Here is a 14,835-nt window from a genome sequence, read left to right as displayed (position 1 = left end):
AGGATAGAGATTCAAAGAAATTGCAGTTGAGTTTGAGCCATCATGTACAGATAACTTGAAATTCTTTCAAAAACTGAATATAAGGGCACCTTTTCTTGTTTGTTTGGCTAAACTTGATGTCATATCATCCTATGTAATTGCTTGTGCTAAACTGACTTTCATGATGGCATAACAATTGAAGTCACCATGAAAAATTACATACGTGGTAACGAAAATTAACACACTATGTCATAGCCTTTGGATTGACAGACATACTTACATGAGTTGGTATTAAGTTCTATCATCAATCTCTTTTGATTTATATTACAATATAATGTTGATTTATAACATGATTGGATTTTATATGACAATGTAGTGTTTGATTCGTAGAGACAAACGAGCTCTTTATTGGCTATTCCTCTTACATCCTAAAATGATTATTTGTACAAATATTGCATTTAATTGTATTATTTTGTTGTTCCGGAGTCCCTAACTTTAAGAAAACAAACATAATCTATTAATTAAATAACCAGCAAATTAGAAAAGAATATTATATTATTACACAATTTGGTAATATGAATTATTCATACAAAATATATGGATTTAATCACATTATTATAGAGGTAGTAAGTTACAATTTAAAAAATTATAAACTATGTAACAGAATAAATAAAAATATAAGCTACATTTATTATAAAGAAATTATATAAAGTGTAATTTGCCAAAAAAAAAATTACACATAATTGCCATATTTTTCTTTAAGCGCTAATTTATGTTGTATTTTTGACGTATTTAACAAAAACCAAAATTTTTCAAATCAGTCCCCTATTTTATCCCTATTTGTGTAATTTGGACAAGTAGTAAGCCTTTGTTTTAGGCCCAACATTGCAGGCACAGCAAAAGATTTCAACCTTTGATTTTGGTTATGATGTACTATTTGATAATGAGGATATTTCTACTAGTTCTAAAATTAATCCAAATGTACTATTTAATAACAAGGACATTTGGATTCCTGCTTCTTTTCATCTTCCAAATTTGAAATTCTTTCGTTCGGGTCTTTTCTATCCTCAAAAAGCTTCTCTCTAGTAGCCCACTACTAGAGGATTTAAACTTTAAAGGGAACTGTAACAAGTGATTTTATATTCAATCTTTCATGTCCGCTTTTGAAAAGATTGAAGATAGTGTTATGAGGTCCTCATAATGCAGATGAAAGTATGTGCAATGTAAAATAATAATCAATGCGCCAAACATAGAATAGCTAGAGCTAATGGATATGAATATGCTGTGGAGAATTTGACATCAATAGCTGAAGTAAAAATTGATATGAGATGGGCCTCTATTGACGAAATTTTTTCTAATAGAACAATAATTGGGCTTTTCAGGGCGATTGACACCTTAAAATCTTTATCATTGAGCGACATTTTTGTATCTTTAAGTTTATTTATGTTTCCTATATATGTTCTAATGTGATCCAGGAGCCGTATGCAACCAAATCAAGTCCAACGTCAAGCCCGGGAAAGATCCATTGAAAGTCGAATGTGGACCTATGACACGAGCGAGGACATAGCGAGTGAAAGAGGCGATGGGATTACTCGTCAAGACAACCATCGATGAAATCATGTTCGGGACTCAAAATGGGACAAGTTTCATGTTCGGGTCGAAGGCGGAAACCAATTGGATCAACACGATACAAGTAGCCGAAGATGGAGCTGAGAGAAGAACCATACGACCACATGGTTAAAACCGTCCTGCGGTCACAGGGAGTGAGGTAGGGAATTATTCGGGATTTTCAAAATGTTCCATGCGGCCGCATGATTTTACATCATGCGACCGCATGGTTAAAATTTGATGTGTTTTTTTATTTTTTCGCGAATTTCCTATTTTTGATAAAATTTGATACTTAGTAGATTTCTTACCATATTTGAAATATTAGGCACATTTTTACCTAGTTTTTTAGACCTAGCATAAATACTATTTTATTTTCAATTGTCAGAACCTTTTGACATTATTCGAAATTTGAGAGGCTATATTGCTTTCAACTCTTGTTCTACAATTGAACAATTCAATAACTTATCAAGATTTAATCTTGTGGCGTTCAAATCAACCGGGTGAGGTTCCGTATTTTTGTGTAATCAAGAGGTCCGCACATCGTCGGCGATTCGGGTTGCTCGGTTCTAGATCTATTGAATTTAATCCAAAACCTTGCTTTGGTTTTCTTGGGAAGATTTCAATCTTGTTTGTGGGTTCCGTAGCGTTTGCCTACGCGGGTTCACATCAGTTGGTATCAGAGCTTGGCTCCAATCCAAGGTTATATCCCTTTTAATTCGTGTTGAGTCAATTATTCCTTTTTCCTTATTGTTCTTCGAGTCAGTTGTTATTTTTGAGTCTTTAATCCAAAAAAAAATTCAAAAGTTGTTTTTGGATTCAATTTGTATCCAAATCAACTTCCGTATGTTGCATCAGTCTTGCTTTTGATTTTTCAATTTTCAATTTGCATCCAAAAAAAAAACTACTGTTCATCCGTACGCAGTAAAAAAATAGAGTTAAAAAAAGTTTACTGTTCATCCGTACGCAGTAAAAAAATTATTATTATTATTATTATTATTGATCTTGGGGAAAATTTACCGACTCTCTTTAGTTCCATTTATTATTTTGTGTATAATATAAAAGTCAGTCAGTAATTCTTTTCTTATTTCGTGTTTTTGAGTCAGTCTTTAATTGTTTAGTCCGAATTGCCAGTCAGAACTAAATTCCTTAGTTTTGTAGTCTCACTCACGCCAGTTTGAATTCCACGTGATTAATGTTTTTTTGATTGAGTTTCGAAATTGTCCTTTTGGAGACTTGGTGAAAGCAACGAGTGGAAAAAGGCAAAGTCGTGAGAGCAATAGAGGGAAAAAGTCGTATTGAGTGAAATTTCGAGTGAAAACTTGTGATGCAGAAAATAATTTAGATTTAGGATGTCTGATAGGAAAGGATCAAATTCAGGAAGGGTTGATGATCGGGTTTCCATGCTAGAGGACTCGGTGCGGAGGACTGAGTGGTTATGTGTAGATATGAGAGATTAGATGGATAGAAAGGATGCATGGGGAGAAAGGCAAAATCCATTGCTTGCTAATACCCGAAGAGGTGGTCTTAATGCACGGAGACAGGGTAGGCGGGAACCTAGGATAGAGGAACTTAGTGAATTTGAGGTTGATAGCGGATTGGATGAGGATGCGACAGTGGATATGGATATTGGAAGGGGTAGAAATAGAGGAGTTAGACCAGAAATGAGAGGTAGGAATCTCGGTGGAGATGAAGTGGATGGAAACTTGAGTAACATCAAAATGACCATTCCTTACTTCAAAGGTAGGAGTGATCTGGAGGCCTACTTGGACTCGAAAAAGAAAATTGAGTTAATCTTCAATTGCCGCAATTACTCGGGGGAGAAGAAGGTGAATATTAGAGTTCTTGAATTCATGAATTATGCAATCACTTGGTGGGATCAGGTAGTAACTTTGAGGCGGAGAAGTGGGGAGCGACCTATCAATACATGGGAGGAATTGAAAACTATCATGCGGAAGAGGTTTGTACCTACTCACTACTACCGGGAGCTTCATCAAAGATTGCAAAATTTGTATCAAGGCTCCAGTAGTGTGGAAGATTACCATAAGGAGATGGAGGCACTAATGATCAAGGAAAATGTGGAGGAGGATAGTGAAGCTACCATGGCTCGATTTCTGCGTGGATTGAACAGAGACATTACAAATACAGTGGAATTGTAGCACTATGTGGAAACTGAAGATATGTTACATGTGGCGATAAAGGTAGAAAGGCAGTTGAAGCGAAAAGGAACAGCAAGGCACCCATCTGGATCTTCAGGTTCTAATCCTTCTTGGAAATCGAAGTGGGAAAATAAAAAAGGAGATGAGACTACTGTAAGAGGAAGAGCTGAGGTACCAAGAGGCAAGAAAGAGGGTGCTAGCAAGCCTATACCAAAGGGACATCAAATGTTTTCAATGCTTGGGAGTAGGGCACATTGCTTCTCAATGCCCAAACAAGAAGACAATGATTCTACGAGACAATAGAGAAGTAGAAACTGAAAGTGAAAGTGAATATGCAGACATGCCTGGATTGGAAGATGTTGATGAGGAAGATACAACTGAGTATGCAGTTAACAGAAGGTTGTTGGTCACGAGGTGAGCTCTTAGTGCTCAAATCAAGGCGGATGACTTGGAGCAACAGTGAGAAAACATATTCTTGACGAGGTGTTAAGTTAATGGCAAGGTATGTAGTGTAATAATTGATGGCGATAGTTGTACTAATGTAGCTAGCACTAACATGGTGGAAAAATTGGGCTTAACACTATTAAAACATCTTAGACTTTATAAGTTACAATGGCTAAATGAATGTGGGGAGGTTAAGGTGACAAAAAGGGTGTTGATTAATTTTTCCATTGGTAGTTATCAGGATGAGGTAATGTGTGACGCTGTACCTATGCATACGGGGCATATTTTGTTGGGAAGACCATGGCAGTACGATAGGAAAGCAATGTATGATAGGTACAAAATTAAGTACAGCTTTATAAACGATGGGAGGTCTATCTCTCTTGCACCATTAACACCGGTACAAGTATATGAGGACCAATTTCAACTGAAAAATGAAGAAGAAGCGAGAGTGAAAGAGTTAGAGAAACAGAGAGAAAAGAGTGAGATGGCCAATAGAGAGGAAAAAATAGTGGGGCCACATGAGAGAAAAGAAAGAGAATCTTTCGAGAGGAGAGCAAAGCCAAAACAAAATTTCTTTATGAGAGGGAGTGAGTTGAAAAGGGCAATAGTTGAGAGACAACAAATGATATTGTTAGTTTACAAGGAGTCACTCTTCAACTTTGAGGAGCATAACGCATCCCTCCCTAGTTTGGCTATTTCTTTGTTGCAGGAATTTGACGATGTATTTTCGGAGGACGTGCCTAGTGGGTAACCACCCATTAGAAGAATTGAGCATCAGATTGATTTCATACCTGGCGCTGTCATTTCGAACCGATGGCTTATCGGAGTAATCCAGAGGAGACAAAGGAGTTTCAGAGGCAAGTTGAGGAATTGATGAGCAAGGGATATGTAAGGGAAAGCATGAGCCCATGTGCAGTACCTGTGTTGCTGGTGCCAAAGAGAGATGGGTATTGGAGAATGTGCGTGGATTGTAGAGTTATCAACAACATCATGGTAAAGTATCGCCACCCAATTCTTAGGCTAGATAATATGTTAGATGAGCTACATGGTGCATGTTTGTTTAGTAAAATTGACCTTAAAAGTGGATATCATCAAATTCGCATGAGGGAGGGTAATGAATGGAAAACGGCTTTTAAAACTAAATATAAGTTGTATGAATGGTTAGTCATGCCGTTTGGACTCGCAAATGCACCAAGCACTTTTATGCGATTAATGAATCATGTTTTACGTGCTTTCATTGGAAAATTTGTTGTAGTTTATTTTGATGACATTTTAATCTATAGCAAGAGTCTTGATGAGCATGTGGAACATCTAAAATGTATGCTTGTGGTTTTAAGAAAGGAATAACTTTATGCAAATTTTAAAAAGTGTACATTTTGTATGGATAGGGTTGTATTCTTAGGCTTTGTGGTTAGTGCTAACGGTGTAGAGATAGATGAAGAGAAAATAAAAGCTATTAAGGATTGGCCAACACCTAAAAACATAACCGAGGTTCGAAGATTTCATGGATTGGCTAGTTTTTATAGGTGTTTTGTTAGAGATTTTAGCACAATCACCACACCCTTAACTGAAATTGTCAAGAAAAATGCAGAATTTCATTGGGGGTTAGAGCAAGAACATGCACACTATCAAAGATTGTTTGTATAAAGCACCGGTTTTAGCACTTCCTAACTTTGACAAAACTTTCGAGATTGAGTGTGATACATCAGGAATAGGTATAGGAGCAGTCTTAATGCAAGATAAGAGACCTATAGCATACTTTAGTGAAAAGCTAAGTGGTGCAGCTCTCAATTATCCTACATACGGCAAGGAACTCTATTCACTTGTTCGAGCTTTGGAAACATGGCAGCATTACCTATGGCCGAAGGAGTTTGTAATTCATTCAGATCACGAGTTACTAAAACATTTGCGGGGTCAAGGTAAGTTGAACAAACGATATGTACGCTGGATGGAATTCATCGAAACTTCTCCATATGTCATCCGTTACAAACAAGGTAAGGAAAATGTAGTAGCAGATGCATTGTCGCGCAGGTATGTGCTTCTAACTACTTTAAGTGCAAAATTGCTTGGTTCTGAGTATATTAAAGACATGTACGTTACTGATTCTGATTTTTCTGACATTTACAATTCATGTCACAAGGGGGCTATAGATAAGTTCTTTAAGCATGAGGGATACTTGTTTCAGGAAAGTAAATTATGCATTCCTAATTGCTCTCTACGTGAACTACTGGTAAGGGAAGTACATAGTGGGGGACTTATGGGTCACTTTGGGATAGCGAAGACTTTAGAGATATTGACTAAACATTTCTGTTAGCCTAAAATGAAAGTTGATATAGAAAGGGTTTGTAGTTGATGAATAAAATGCAAACAGGCCAAATCTAGGGTCTTACCTCATGGACTGTATAGACCTTTGCCGATACCTAGTAAACCTTGGGTAGATATTTCAATGGACTTTGTGTTAGGTTTGCCTAGGACTAAAAAGGGGCGAGATTCAATTTTTGTAGTGGTGACTAGGTTTAGTAAAATGGCACATTTCATTCTATGTCACAAAACTGATGACACCACTAACATTGTAGATTTGTTCTTTAAAGAAATTGTACGCTTGCATGGGGTACCTAAAAGCATTGTGTCAGATAGGGATGTTAAGTTCCTTAGTCACTTTTGGAGAGTCTTGTGGAGTAAGTTAGGCACGAAACTACTATTTTCTACAACTTGTCATCCACAAACAGATGGCCAAACTGAAGTAGTGAATAGAACTATGACACAACTTTTGCACACTTTAGTTAATAAGAATTTGAAGAATTGGGAAGAGTGCTTACCTTTCATCGAATTTGCATATAATAGGGCAACACACTCCACTACGTCATTTTCTCCTTTTGAAATTGTTTACGATTTTAATCCTATAACACCTATGGATTTAATACCATTGCCTGTTAATGAACAAGGTAGCTTGGATGGAAAAAGGAAGGCCGAGTTGGTGAAGTCACTCCATGAAAAGGTGCGGGAGCAAATTGAGAATAAAAGCAAGCACTATGCGGAGTAAGCAAATAAGGGCAGAAAAATTGTCACATTCGGTTTGGTACACTTTAGAAAAGAGCGATTCATAGAGCAAAGAAAATCAAAGTTGTTACCATGGAGATGGATCGTTCCAAGTAGTTGAGAAGATCAATGACAACGCATACAAATTGGATCTTCCAGGTGAGTATAAAATTTCGGCAACTTTTAATGTATCTAATCTTTCTCTCTTTGATTCAGGTTCAGATTCGAGGATGAATCCTTTCGAAGAGGGAGGGGATGATGTGATCCAGTAGCTGCAAGCAACCAAATCAAGTCTAACGTCAAGCCTGGGGAAATATCCGTTGAAAGTTGAAGGTTGACCTATGACACGAGCAAGGACAAAGCGATTGAAAGAGATGATGGGATTACTCGTCAAGACAACCATCGATGAAATCATGTTTGGAACTCAAAATGGGACAAGTTTCATGTTCGGGTCGAAGGCTGAAACCAATTGGATCAACACGATAGAAGCAACCGAAGATGGAGCTAGAGAGAAGAACCATGCGATCGCATGGTTAAAACCATCCTGCGATCACTCGGAGTGAGGCAGGGAATTATTCGGGATTTTCGAATGTTCCATGCGGTCGCATGATTTTACACCATGCGACCGCATGGCTAAAATTTGATGCGTTTTTTTTTCGCGAATTTCCTATTTTTGATAGAATTTGGTACTTAGTACATTTCTTACCATATTTGAAATATTAGGCACGTTTTTACATAGTTTTTTAGACCTAGTATAAATACTATTTTATTTTCAATTGTAAGAACCTTTTGACATTATTCATAATTTGAGAGGCTATATTGCTTTCAACTCTTGTTCTACAATTGACCAATTCAAGAACTTATCAAGATTTGATCTTGTGGCGTTCAAATCAACCGGGTGAGATTCCGTATTTTTGTGTAATCAAGAGGTCCGCACATCGTCGACGATTCAGGTTGCTTGGTTCCAGATCTATTGAATTTAATCCAAAACCTTGCTTTGATTTTCTTGGGAAGATTTCAATCTTGTTTGTGGGTTCCATAGCGTTTGCATATGCGGGTTCACATCATGTTCGGTATCTGTTCTATCATGCAGTATCTAATTAGCAAACAATATTTCTGCGTTACACAGTATTTTTGTTCTCATTTTATCATTTTTCCTTTAAAAAGTGATGCTTCCATGGGACAATTGTCATTACCGTTCTCTTTATCTATACAGGTACTTAACTACTGTCCCTACTTTCTACAATATGAACCATCTGGAGCTATTTGGAAAATGTTACAGTCATCAGAGTAGGATATCCTGCCTCCTTAATGTTTGCCCAAATCTAGAAGTTCTCATATTACATAAGGTAGAGTGGTAATGAGCTGTATTAGTTAGTTTGTCCTTGAAAATCTTCTGAACTTTTTTAATATTTCTTAAAATGTGTCTTTTTCTTGTGTTTGGAGAGATTTCAGTATTATGATAGAGAATGGCCTCCCTCATTGGAGCCATAAGAATAGTGCCTGAATGCTTGTTGTCACGCATTGAAGTTAGCTTGATGGATTTGAGGGGAACAAAGAAGATATCGAAATGGTGAAGTATTTTTGGCTAATGCTCGGGTTTTGAAGAAATTAACAATTAAATCAAATATGGATTTTAACATTTGCAAACGGTTGCTGGAGCTTCTGATGAGTTCACTATCTTGTAAAACTCATCTTTGCTGAGTTTATAGGCATTGTTGTTTGGGGTCCTTGTGATATTCCTTTCTTTGAAGTTGTGAATGAATATTACCTGTATTTTCAGAACAACAGTGCATTAATTGAAGTTGTTCCGTGAAATCCTTCATTGCTGAGTTTCTAGGTTTTGTTCTGTATTGTCCGCATACATAGTTTTCTAGTACATAATGTGTATTAATGTGCTTCTTTTTGGGAAATGTTCCTTGAAACGATAAATGTCACAGTGATAAATCTTAACTGTTGATTATTACTTAAATTTTTTGGCAACTATAATAATTGATTGGTTATGCAACAATTTCTTCACTCATCTAAAGTAGGATAATTTAGAAGGTGACATCTAATAACTTCTAATTCTTAGCAAATAAATGAATGATACATTATCAAATCTGAATTTACCCCAAACTAGTGATAGGTTGTTGGTTGTGAATACAACTCTGAAATGTCAAGTCATTTTTCCTCTTATTATAGAGGGAAATGAATTTAACCAAATGAATATCTTTTGGATAATGTCTAAAATTGTTGTACAGGCCCATACTCCCCCCCCCCCCCCCCAAAAAAAACCCCCCCCCCCCCCCCCCCCCCAAAAAAAAAAAAAAAGACATATGGTGTATGTAAGGATAAAGTGTAAGGAAAACAAAGGATCTTATGAATCACAAAGAGCTAGGTATAATTTTAAAAATTAAGATATATCTATGTTTACAAGTTTTTAATTGTTTTGGTAATGTATTTATTTCTTCTAATAGATTAATAAATCAATAATATGATCATCCCATGACGAGATTTCGTTCCTTGAATTAAAGCCCAACGCCATGTGTCAAGTGAAACCATTGAGTAGCTATTTTTTATTTTTATTTTTTGGGCAAAAACTTATTACTTGAGTTTCTATTTTTTTTTTTTTTTTTTTTGGGCAAAAACTTTATATCCATTTTACTTCGAATAATAAAACTATCAATTTTTTTCTCCATATTTGAATTTATAACTTTGTGTATGTTTCCTTTTTTTAATTAATAAAAAATAATTGTCTAAGAAGAGAAGAGTGCTTCATTTGAACATTGTGAAAATCATGTCAATGCTATGGTCATGACTCGAGATCCGTATAAGAATTCATTGTTTCAGATTTTCCAGTTCTAGAACCACTTACGACACTCAATTTTGAGGCTCATTTCTTAGTCGATTATATAAATTCGGTGCCATATTGAGGTTTGCTCACATTGTGCGCAACACCATTTTGGGTGTAAAATATCGAAAATCAGAAAGATTTTCTATCACCTCAATAAGGACTGCTCGGTTGGATTGAAAAGGATTTTAGCTTTACCATTTCAACTTTTTGGTTCTGAACCCAAACTTCCTGCTTATTTATAATTAGGTCTTACAATGAATTACAACTTTCTTGATTATTTTTATTTTAGTAGTTAACTAATTTTTATTAATCCGTTCTTCAATGGTTAACTGTAAATTTACATTAACAAATTTAAGATGATCCACATAAATAAATCTTACTGGATGCATTATACTATGATCAAGATAGTGACTTGGGGCTAGTACACGAAATTGTACAGGTGAATTCTTTTGTTTATCAATAACAACATATTTTAATGGTGAATGGGAAGAAATAGCTCGTTATCTTGACAATAATGAACCAAGCAACCATGTTGTTAATAAATTTGAGAGATAATATATCAACTTATAAGTCATTGTTATCTTTTATGATAGTTACGATTAGGCAACAAATATGCGCAAATTTATACCAATAACATTATTGTGATACACATTCACAAAAAATGTAAATGATCAAATCTCAATAATCCAAATGATATTAACAAATTAAATCAAAAAGTTAATCAAAAGACTTTGGTTAATTGGCACAAAAAAAATACTTTGATTGGGCCGATGGACTAAAAGCTTGGGTTGGATCAACTTTATTGCTCAACTTTCAGTGCCATGTGCCATTGTCCGGTGCTTTTGTTGGAGGAAAGAGGGATTTACTAACTTGGATTGGGTAAGGTTTTTAGGGAGGATAACACTAATAGGAAGAAAGAAATGAACAAAAAGAAACTTGTATTTCCCAACTTCAAAACTTACACACTTGGCTTGTTACAAAATGGAGGATCATACCCCTTTATATAGTGTTTACATGAAACTTCTAGTCCACATATTTTTCTAGAGACTTCTAGATCACATATTTACATGAGTCTTTTAGACCACACAATTGGACAAGATATTTTCCTAGAATACTCTAGGTAGGCTTTATAAGACCACATAATATTTTGACACATTACCACAGTTATCACCACATATTTTACTTAGATATTTCTAGTAGATATTTACATAGATTTTTCTAGATGATCATACTAGAAATGCTAGGCATGTTGGACTTTTAAATTGATTTGAGCCCATGAGCAAAATCCTTAACCCCATATTATTTAGTTCAAAAATCAAGTTTACTACTCAACATCCCCCTTAAACTTGATTTTACTACTCCAAATAAAGTTCTTAACGAGCGGACCACGTCATGCTTGAGTGGCTTAGTGAGAATGTTAGTGATCAGCTCCTCAGAGGTTACATATTTCAGCTGCACTTCTTTCTTTGCAATGCTTTCTCTTATGAAGTGAAATCTTATATCAATGTACTTGCTTCTATCGTGGAATACTGGGTTCTTTGCCAATGTCAATGCCGATTTGTTATCAACATGGATTTTGGTCAATTTTTCTTGTGAGACTCAAAGCATCTTCAACAAGTTTCTAAGCCAAATTGCATGGCAAACACTTAATGTAGTTGCTACATATTTAACTTCACGTGTAGATAGCACTACGATCAAATGCTTCTTTGAGCTCCAAGTAAAAGCTATGTCGCTTAAGTAAAATACATACATAGTCATACTCTTTCTATCATCACTGTCTCCATCACAATCACTGTCACTATATCCAACAAGTTTGAATTCATTAGATGATGAATAGACTAAGCCATAATCAAGCATACCTTTGATGTAGCAAAGAATCCCCTTTGCAGCTTTCATATGAGTCATGGTAGGTGTCTCTATATGGTGATCGATGAGCCCAAATCCAAAAAGGATATCTGGTTTTGTGCACGCCAAGTATCTTAGACTTCCAATAAGACTCTTAGGAAGTGTTGGGCCTATTTTTTTACCTTCATCATTTTTCAACAACTTGGTTCCTCATTCGATGGGGGTGCATACAGGCTTGTAATTCTCCATATTGAATTTCTTTAGAATTTCTTTCGCATACCCTACTTGTGAGATAAAGATGCAATCCTCCATTTACTTTACCTCAATCCCAAGATAGTAGGCCATGAGGCCGATATCTGTCATCTCGAATTCTTGAGCCATTGCCTTCTTAAACCCAGTGATCATACTCTAAGTATTTCCTGTGAATATAAGATCATTAACATTTAAACAAACAAGCAAAATATCTCCTTTTTCATTTACCTTTGTGTAAAGGGCATTTTGTGAAGTTATTTTCTTGAAAGTATTTATAATTCTACTATTCCATGCCCTTGGAGCTTGTTTCAACCCATATAAAGCATTTTTTTAGTTTTAAGACTTTTCGTTCATGTCCTTTTATATTATAGCCAATTAGTTGCTCCACGTAAATTTCTTCTTCCAGATAACCATTTAGAAAAATTGATTTCATGTTTATTTGAAATAATTTTCTCTTATTTTGCACTGCAAGAAAAATAATTAATCTTATAGTTTCTAAACGAGCAACATGAGCAAATAACTCTTCATAATCGATCCCCAACTATTGGTTATATCCTTTAGCAACTAATCTTGCTTTATATCTCTCCACTTCTCCTTTAGTATTTTTCTTTGCCTTGTACATCCACTTAACTCCAATTGCTCTCTTTCCTTTGGGAAGATTCGTCAGCTCTCACGTATCATTTTTCTCAGTAGCCTTAATAACTTCATCCATGGAATCTTTCCATCTTTTATTTTGCGCCGCTTTTTCATACCCTATTGGCTTATAATTGCCAAAAAGATAAAAAAATGTGAGATTATTTTGATTTTCTATTACCTCATATAGCTTTTGTAGGCTCCTTGTTCGTGGTGTCCTTTCGCTTGAGCTTTCTCCTTTTGAAGAAGATGGTGAAGCATCTCCATTAGTAGGTGATGGAGGTAGACTTGTAGGCTCTTGCCATTCTCCATTCCCTTGTTCTTCTTCCTCAAAAAAAGGCAAAAAGTCAGTCTTTTTTTTTGGACACTCCAATCCCAAGCTCCTTCTTCATCAAACTCGACATATTTACTTATGGTGATCTTCTCCTTACTTGGATTATACAACTTGTAGCCTTTAGAGCGAGAGTCATAGCTGATAAAGATATACCTTTCACTTTTGTCATCTATCTTGGATCGCTTTTGATATGGTACATGAGCATATGAAATGCTCTCAAATACTTGTAGGTGAGAGATGTTGGGCTTTCTTCATTGTGATTATCTGTAATTAGATCTATTTTAACTATGACTGTATGTGACCAAACTAATGGTGGTCATAGACAGTTACACAGAAGATAAATTTGATTTGATTATAATTAGTAATAGAGAGCACAAGTTTGGTCACAAACAACAATAGCTTACATAAACATGGTCATAAACAATAAAAACTCAATGAATACATCGATTTTTTTCAATATTGACCATACTTTCAATGAAGAATAGTCTAATTCTAAGGAATTATATGAACAATTTCATGACAAAAGTGAAGAAGAATATGAAGCAAATTAGAAAAATGATATTGATGAAGAATTTGAGTTCACATTTGTGATCAGTGATTTTGAATTTTCATCTCCAATTTCAGCTCATGAAAATCTTCTACATATATATATATATGGAGAGAGAGAGAGAGAGAGAGAGAGAGAGAGAGAGAATAACTTCTTGTGTTGGTGGTGGTTGGAGTGGTCATTGGGCGAAGTAGGAGTTGAGAGAGAGAAAGACAGATTATATATATCAACCATTCTACACGTACACTTTTTTTCACAGTACACACACTTGCAAGTGGGTGGGGTCCACGATTAAAATAATCATGGACCCCGCCTTTGTGAGGGAGTTTGAAAATTGATGTAAAAAAAAAGTAATGTACAAATAGCATTTTTGTAAATATATTTGGGTTTATACATGTATGGAGAGAGAGAGAGAGAGAGAGAGAGAGAGAGAGAGAGAGAGATTTGATTTTATATTTAGAGAGAAAAAAATCCCTTTTTAAAAGGTAAAGAGAACAGAGGATACTTTTGGAAATCGAAAGAATGTAGAGAGAGAAATGTAATGTTTGATTGTGATAGGAGAGTGATAAATATATTTCATAAATGAAATATGTATTATCTTTTAGGATCTATTTTAAACCATATTTTATCCTAATTTAGATTACATGATCACTATATTATATATATTATAGTGTATTAATCATCTGATTTTTGCAACTATTTTATAAGATTGTTAGTTATGGAATATGAGTCTTATAGTCTAGTAATTATGTATTTTTTCCAAATTTTAAACCATGAGCAAAACTGCTGCGCTAATAAGTTTGACTATATATTCTCTCTCTTTTTTTTTTTTTTTGTTTTATCTGTGAATCTAGCAAACCTATGTTAATAGGACTTGGTTCTCATGATAACATCAAATTATGCTAGAAACAGAGCAGATAATTGTGATGTAGAATGTCCAATGCTTTAGTGGACATGTCTTTAACTATAATAATTTTGTATTGATGGTGTTTTATGTGAATATTCTATAACATTATATTAGATAGCACTGAAATTGCACATTTAATCTCTATTATTTAATGCATTTTTTATTTTTATTTTTTTTATTATGTTAGATGATACTGAAATTGCACATTTTATCTCTAATCTTCGGTACATGTTGCACAATACAATATTCACACTT

Source organism: Olea europaea, chromosome 13 (genome assembly GCF_002742605.1).
Source record: "Olea europaea var. sylvestris chromosome 13, O_europaea_v1, whole genome shotgun sequence".
In the NCBI taxonomy this organism is placed as follows: Eukaryota; Viridiplantae; Streptophyta; class Magnoliopsida; order Lamiales; family Oleaceae; genus Olea; species Olea europaea.
The sequence above is the reverse complement of the archived record's forward strand: the minus strand, read 5'-3'. Positions refer to the sequence as shown.